The following is an 8897-nucleotide window of genomic DNA, read 5'->3' as shown; positions in this document are numbered from 1 at the left end:
TGGCACATATATACAATGAAATATTACTCAGCCATAAAAAGAAATGAAATTGAGCTATTTGTAATGAGGTGGATAGACCTAGAGTCGGTCATACAGAGTGAAGTAAGTCAGAAAGAGAAAGACAAATACCATATGCTAACACATATATATGGAATTTAAGGAAAAAAATGTCATGAAGAACCTAGGGGTAAGACAGGAATAAAGACACAGACCTACTAGAGAATGGACTTGAGGATATGGGGAGGGGGAAGGGTAAGCTGTGACAAAGCGAGAGAGAGGCATGGACATATATACACTACCAAACGTAAGGCAGATAGCTAGTGGGAAGCAGCCGCATAGCACAGGGAGATCAGCTCGGTGCTTTGTGACCGCCTGGAGGGGTGGGATAGGGAGGGTGGGAGGGAGGGAGACGCAAGAGGGAAGAGATATGGGAACATATGTATATGTATAAGTGATTCACTTTGCTATATAAAGCAGAAACTAACACACCATTGTAAAGCAATTATACTCCAATAAAGATGTAAAAAAAAAATAAAAGTTGCAATAAATGATCTAGAAGGAAAAAAATAAAAAAAAATAAAAGTTCTGCAATAAAAACTTATTTCTCTTCAGATGTAAATGGAAGCATGTGTAATAAAATTATCCAAGATATGCAGATGGACAACTGCCTATATTAGGGGTCATTGTTCTAAGCATTTGGTAACCTGGTCATAACAGCTAGATTTCTTTACTAGTGAGGGCATTAGTATTCCCTTTGCCAGAAGATCTTATGCCCTGATTGGGTATTTTCTGTCAGTTCTACCCCTTCAGGTACATATAGTTTGATAGGAATATGTCTTTTGGTGTGAAATTATTAAAAGCTGTAGAACCATGGTTTTCTCTCTAGTCACTTCATTCATCTCAGGGTTTAGAAAATTCATTCACATGAAGGGTAATTCTAGAAAATGACCACAAGATGGCAGCATATACATATTATCGTTAAACTTGTCTTGAAGCCAAGGAAAATTAACTGTTAGATTGATATCCTAAAATTATTCTAAAGAGTAGCTAAACGATTTGCATAAAAAGATTATAGTCAAAACAAAACAAAACAACCTCCACACTTTGTTGGCAACAGGTCACAGTCCTTTAAGTGGATGTACACAATGAAAGGATAATAGCATTAGGGAGGTTATTCGTCCCACACCTACTGATTACTTGTAGAATAGCTGTTGCTGACAACAACCTGATAACATATCTGCGCCTCAGTTTCCTCATTTGCAAATGGGGATAATAATAGTCCCTCCCTTGTAGAGTTGCTGTGAGGGTAAAGTAAGGGGAAAATATATACAGAATTCCTAACAGATCCCGGCATGTTGTGTTAGCTATTTTTATAATTCACAATTTTCCATTGAGATGCCTGACACTATAGTTGCTTCTAATCAAAGCTGTCACTTATTAATTGTGCTCATAGTATAAAATTTAGTATATCACAATTGTATTACATGGAGTATCTCATGGTAATAAAGGTAATACATGGCCTTCATTAAGTTGAGGTAGTTTCTTTCTATTCTAGTTGTTGAGTATATCACAAAAGGGTGTCGAATTTGTTCAAACACTTTTGAAACAACAGTTGAGAAGATCATGTTTTTCCCCCCTTCCTTCTCTTAATGTGGTCTATTAGGTTGATTTATATTTGTAGGTTAATCCATCCTTGATTCCAGGAATAAATCCCACTTGGTCATGGCATACAATCTTTTTAATATACTCCTGAATTCCGTTTGCTAGAGGATGTTTTCAGTAATAATCCTAAATTTTATTGTAGTTCCCTTTTCTTCTAAAGTCTGTTTATGGCTCTGATGTTAGCATAACACTGGCTTTTCAAAATAAACTAGAAAGTTATCCCTTCTCTTCAATTTCTTGAATGAGTTTGAGAAGGATTCATGTTAATTCTTCTGTAAATATTTAGTAGAATTCACCAGAGAAATGTCTGGCTCTGGGCTATTCTTTGTTGGGAGATTTTGCTTACTAATTCATTCTCTTTATTATGTATAGGCCTACAGAGCTTTTTTATTTCTTCATGAATTAATCTTGACAGGTTGTGTGTTTCTATGAATTTGCCCATTTCTTTTAGGTAATTCAATTTTTGGCATACTATTGTTCATAGCACTCTCATAATCCTTTTTCTTTCTGTGATTATACTTATTTGTCATCTTTTTTCTTAGTCAAATCTAGCTGAATGTTTGTCAATTTTGTTGATGTTTTTGAAGAACCAGCTTGTTGATTTTCTCTACTGTTTTTCTATTCTCAAATTTATTTATCTCTGCTCTAATCTTTATTGTTTCCTTTTTTCTACTACCTTTGGATTTAGTTTATTCTTTTCCTAGTTCCATCAAGTGTAAAGTTAGCGAGTTGACTTGAGGTGTTTCTTTTTTTAACATAAACATTTACAATTATAAATTTTCATCTCTGTTTTTCTTTCTCTGCAAACCATAAATTTTTGGATATTGTGTTTCGTTTCCTATAATTTGAAGACATATTCTGATTTCCCTTGTGATTTCTTCTTGTCCCACTGGTTGTTCAAGAGTTTTGTGTTTAATTTCCACATATTTGTGATTTCTTCACATGTCTTCAACCAATGCCTGCTGAACTTGAAGCCAGCAGCCAGGGATCAGGAATTCTGGGTATTTTTCTGAAACTTGTCCTGTTACTCTTCTTGAATTTCCTGACCACAGAACTGCTGTGGAAGGCAGGAGGAGAAGCAAGAACACGCGTGTTTGTGAGCAAACCTTCAAAATGCCAACTTTATCTGAGTGCTCTGAGTGCGTTGTTGACACCACACTGGTATTGGGCAGCAAACTCAAGTATCTATGGACTTTTCCAATCAGCTCTTTAAATTGTTAATTCAGGAGATCGTGTTGGGAAAGGAGGGCCTCCTTTTTCAGCCACGCCCTGGGCATTTTGAATCCTGATATTATCTCCATCCGGCTCGTACAGTTCTGTTCATGTATGTGAGCAGACATTTATTTTCCTCATCAAGTGATGGTAATGACGGTAATGAGAAAATGTGTAGGGTTTTCACGGCGCATCCCTGAAGGGAGATGGGGGAGTTGCGCGAATAATTCAGTTGGCTCAGGACTGCGCTGAGGGCATAAAGCCCGGTGACATCGCCCGCACGTGGACGGCGGGGTATTTTACACACGTGGCCGGAGCGGTGAACAGCAGCCGGTCCCTGGCCGCTGCCCTGCAGCACAAAGATCTGGGCTCTAAGCCAGGGTAAGAATTAGAGCAGGCTGGTTTAGACTAATTCTATTCTCCTTTAACTCAGAAATCTAAGAGCTCACATGACAGCTACCCAAGGGATTTTGTTTTTGGTTTTTTTTATTAGTAAACTAGTAGTAAAACCCTAGCTTTCTGCTTCACAGTTCAAAGTAAATAATTTTATCTTACACCATAAAACTATGATTTCTCCTGTACTATTCCTTCAGGTACATTTTAATCTAATACAACCATTTTGCAAACATATGAAATGACAGGGCAGTCTTCTCCAAGTCGGATTTCAAGCTCAAATATATATGTATAGCTATACAATGCATAAATACACACACAACCGTACACACATGCACCTCTTTATTACCTCAGAATGAAAATGCAAATGCATTTATTAGCCTAAGAGTGGCACCAAATGGAAATGTATGCACATACATTTAGATACCAGAACCCTTGAAAATAAAGCAGTTGTAGCTATTAATGTTCCTCTTTGACAGTTTTTTAAATTCCTCAAAAATATGAAACAGCATGAATACTGTCAATATATCACAACGGCCACATTAGGTTTTGTGATATGCATCATAATATAAAGAGCACTATTAGAGCACAACTTGGGAACCATTAAATCATTCTAAATCATTGTTATATTCCATTAGTGTCAATGGTGAAACCACGTAATAAGCTTTACTACAAACTTCACCTTGGTAGGCCACTGTCTCTAATAACCACTTCTCTATGATGTGGTATCATACCCAGAAATCCAGGGAGAGAATAAAGTCTCCCTTATTTCTTTTTTATTGGATGGGTAAAGTTAAATTTAGCTGTAAGTAAAAAAAAAATCCTGAAGCTTTGTTCACTAACTGCAAGTTGCTGCAACTTGTACAAAAAAAAATTAGGCAGACCTTGGAAGAACAGTTTGAAATACATTTAAAACCTGGCAATGCTGAGGCCAGGGTAGGCCGGGCAGTGCCTGCAATTACGATGTCATTTTTGAAATGCAGTTTAGCACATTTGTCCGCCTCTTTACACTTTTGTTCAGGAGCAGAGTACTGATTATAGGAACACTGTAAGTTTCAAACCTGCCCTTTCCCTTATTCTCCCCTGGTTTGCGCTGTACCCTTTTAAAAAGTCATTTGGGCACTTTGTTGAGGTGAGGCTGGGAAGGACTTCAGCTCAAACTGAGATCAATTTTCAAATGTTTCAGGGAGAATTGTTGTACAGTGTTCTGTGCCCCTCTTCTTTACAAATAGAACCATTTATTCCCCTCCCCCTACGAATTTAGTCACAATCCCTTCGCTCTATTTCTTAGATACACTTACAAATATAATGCTCACTGCAAAGATTTCTACTACATGATAGACACCTTTGTTATTGGCTAAGGACGTTTTAGGATAGGATAACATAAGTGAAAGTCAGATGCAACTGCATAAATGAATAATAATATAACGAATGACTGAAATAATTCATCATTTAATACACTACCAGATCAAAGACAAAATTCTTTATATTCTCTCTGTTAACTTTGATAAATTGTAAAGTGTTTAAACAATTATTGATTGTAAATAAGTACTTTTTTTAAACATCTTTATTGGAGTATAATTTCTTTACAAAAACAACAATCTACCCTTTTCAGGTGAGCTTTGAATAAAGCCAGTTTAGGGCACTGAAACAGATTATTACTCTAATGGCTCCATTTTGCTTTTGATCCATTCTTTAGGAACAGACTTAAAAAATAATAATAATACTACATGTATCCCTATGATAAGATGATGTTTTAAACTTAGGAAGAGAAAGCAATACGGCAAAGAGGAACAAATAACAAATACATTAAGGGAAGTAGAAATAAGTCACTAGGAGCTGAATACTTCAGAAGGATAAACAAAAATCATAGTGAGGAATCTGGTAGATGTATGTTTATAAGAATTATCTAATAAAAGGGAAAAAAATAAATAAATTTGGAAATTATAAAGTAGATAAAGTATAAGAAATATAGAAATCCAGTCTCATACCCGGTAGACTTATTTAAAGTGTCCTCATGCCATGAAACACTTTTAGATTTCTCTGTTAATACTGTTAGATTTCTTTGTTAATTTGCTTACCCACATCACATGTACCAGACTGACATAAAAACATGTCTCTCCATCCCTCCAATTTCTCTTCCCTTCCGTTTTCTTTTCTTCTTTCTCTCTGTCTCTCTCTACCTCCCTGCCTCCCTCTCCTTTTCTTATCTTTTTCCCTCTGTCTCCCTCCCTTTCCCTCTTCTGTCCCATCTCCCTCCTGTTAGCTCTCTTGCCCTCTCTTCTTCTTTCTTTCCTTCCTTTTTAAAAAATTAACAGTCTTTTTCAATGCTGGTTTATGCATAATATGTTTGGAAATAGCAATGCAGGAAAGTGTTAACATAGCACTTCATGGAAGGGAAATTAAAAATAAAAACCTGAGGTATTATGGCTTTTTTTTAATGAGGATTCAAACAGAAAAAAACATAAGCTTGATTTGCTGTCTCTGTTGCCTAAAGAAAGTCTTTTAGCTAAAGCCTCACCTCTGACCTTGTTCTTTACTTTCAGGGTATATTGTATTCCTCTTTTTCGTTACATGTTTGGTTTGCAATGTCACTGATGTTAATAGGAAAGAGAGAGAATTGCTGTTTGAAAAGTCCATGCTCTGCTTTTTGAAGGCTACCTTTATTTTCTATTTTTGTGATATTTTCTTTTTTTTGCTTTTGAAAAAAATCATGGTAAAGGTCAACTCTTAAATACATTGGAAAACTTACCTGAGTCAAAATTACAACATTTAAAAAATAATAGATGTTATCTTCTGATGTCAAATTGGCATATCAGATTTTATCACTTAAGAATTTAATCTCAAAGTGTCATGAATAAACTGGTATCAGAATTAAAAGGAAAACATTGTTGATGTTTGTTCTAAAGTGCTGGTTTTAGGCTTCAAATGGGGAACACACTAGATTTGATTTGTATCACAGAGTTATCAGACAGAGTAGTTGTGTCTTCCAGATCAAAGGAAAAAAAAACAACCCCCAAGTCAAGCCATGTATTACTGCTTCTTAATTTCATTTACCTTCTGATTCCAGAGAAGATTTTGCTGAAGGCTTAGTAAGAGTAAGAATCTACAGGGAATGCTTCACTTGTGGCTTTGCCTAATTCTACATTCCTTCTAGATGGAAAATGGTGACAGTTGGAAAGGTGTGGGGAAAACTTTTTTTTTTTTTTTTTTCGGTACACGGGCCTCTCACTGTTGTGGCCTCTCCCGTTGCGGAGCACAGGCTCCGGACGCGCAGGCTCAGCGGCCATGGCTCACGGGCCCAGCCGCTCCGCGGCATGTGGGATCTTCCCGGACCGGGGCACGAACCCGCGTCCCCTGCATCGGCAGGCGGATTCTCAACCACTGCGCCACCAGGGAAGCCCCGTGGGGAAAACTTTGCAGTAGGATTACACTATGGCTAATCTGCAGGATCAAATAACCTACTTATTATACATCCATTCCAATTTTAAGAAACAGTGCTTAAGGAATCTGGATTAATATGTGATCATAAAGCCTGCATGGAAAACCAATGCCATTAAATACTCTTTCATAGAAAAAAAGAAAAAAAAAAGAATTAGAGCAGGCTGGGAAACTGGAAATGCCCAGCCCGGGGATGGGGGTGGGGAGGTAGGTGGGTGAAAAGTGGGGAGAGAAAGATCTGTGGGGTGAGGGGTCTTCTGATCCTTCATGCCTCTTCAGGCACTCAGGTTGGTACGTGGCCTGATTTGGTTCAGACAGACAACAGAGTGGTCAGTTTTGTTGCTCAGCACCTAGCCACCAAAGACTCAACATCCTGTCTAAGATATCCTATTGAAACTCATTACCTATTGTAAAAGACAAATCATTCTAGTTATGTGAAACACTGAGTCATAGCAGAAACCTGAAGTCATTTCTAACTCTGGTTTTTCATGAGATCAAACTAAGAGTTGTAGTTTCTTATGTTTTGAACAAACAGTTATTAGAAACTGTATATTACAAATAATTAGAATTGTGACTGAGGACTCTTCTGGACTTTATGTAATCTGCTGGCTTCCAGGAAAAGACATGAAGAGATATAGGTGGGCCCCCCTAAATCCACTCAATACGTGCCTGGCTATTTACAGAAATTACCTTCTAAGGAGTGTATGGGTTGGAGGCCTAGATACGGAGTTGAGAGTCTTGAAAGTGTGCTGTGATATTCCAGGGAAGTTGGTCAACCAACAGTTAGCTGAGCTTCTTTAAAAAGCCCATACCTTGGGACTTCCCTGGTGGCACAGTGGTTAAGAATCCACCTGCCAATGCAGGGGACACGGGTTCGATCCCTGGTCTGGGAAGATCCCAAACGCTGAGGAGTAGCCAAGCCCATGCGCCACAACTACTGAGCCTGCGCTCTACAGCCTGTGAGCCACAACTACTGAGCCTGTGTGCCACAAGTACTGAAGCCCACGCACATAGAGCCTGTGCTCCACAACAAGAGAAGCCGCCACAATGAGAAACCTGCGCACCACAATGAAGAGTAGCCCCTGCTCGCCACAACTGGAGAAAGCCCGTGCGCTGCAACAAAGACCGAACGTAGCCAAAAATAAATAAATAAAATTAAAAAAAAAAAAAGAAGAAGCTCACGTCATTGTTAGTGTTTAAAGGAAATACCAGGACATCAAAACACAAAATGATGTCAGAAGGAGATTATTGTCTTAATGGTGACATCAAATAAATGCAGTAAAGCATTAGAAAAACAATACGAAACAGCTGAGTCAAGTTTTAAGTTTGTGACAGGGATTACTGATACTACCTATCTCTTCTTCATGTCTTTACTTTAAATATTCTTTTTCCCTATTCTAGGATTACAAAACCATACACCATGCTCTTCTTGTAGACACCCTAGAAGAACCATATCATCCTGGTCTTAAAACACCTACAAGAAAGGGCACAGTACTTTTCCATTAGTAACTATCCAGGTAAAATAATGGCAGCCAGCTTTTCAACTATGCATGAATTAGGGTTTAAAGGAATAAAATATCAATTTTTCTTTAAATATTTGTCACCCAAAGTGTCACTGCCTTCACTGATACAACAAAAAATTAGGTTGGGTGAGTGAGGGAGTAGGGAGAGGAAAGTGTCAGGGAGGAGTATGTGGCATCTTTTGTCTATTAAATTATGGAATTACGGGTCATCTAATGCAAACCTGTGGCATGATTAAGCTATACAAAATTGTCAGGCTCATGTGTATGTCTTTCAAAGAGCTGATAGGATACAGCTCTTTGGGTATCAAAGGATACAACAGCCTAGATATCAAGTTAGCCAAAAGGTCTCCAGCGGCACTGGGCCTTGAGCATTGGAATATATGATTAGATTAGAGTGATTTTTTTCCTATGACACCTGGAAGTAAAAACAGGTCTTATAAACACTTCTAAAACTAGCAGTTCAAACAACATGCATTTACAGAGAGAGTGTATGAGCTCAGCAGACTGCTACTCATTGCGAAGGGTAATAATAAAATATTAATAATTTCCATTTATTGAGTATTATATGTCAGGCATCATAGTAGGTGTTTTATGTACATTATGCTGTTTTCAAAGCAAAATTATGATATGATAATCCACAGTTTACAGAAGAGAAATCTGTAGATC

The sequence above is a fragment of the Orcinus orca genome, chromosome 10, assembly GCF_937001465.1.
Source record: "Orcinus orca chromosome 10, mOrcOrc1.1, whole genome shotgun sequence".
Taxonomy (NCBI): domain Eukaryota; kingdom Metazoa; phylum Chordata; class Mammalia; order Artiodactyla; family Delphinidae; genus Orcinus; species Orcinus orca.
This window is presented reverse-complemented; position numbering follows the sequence as displayed.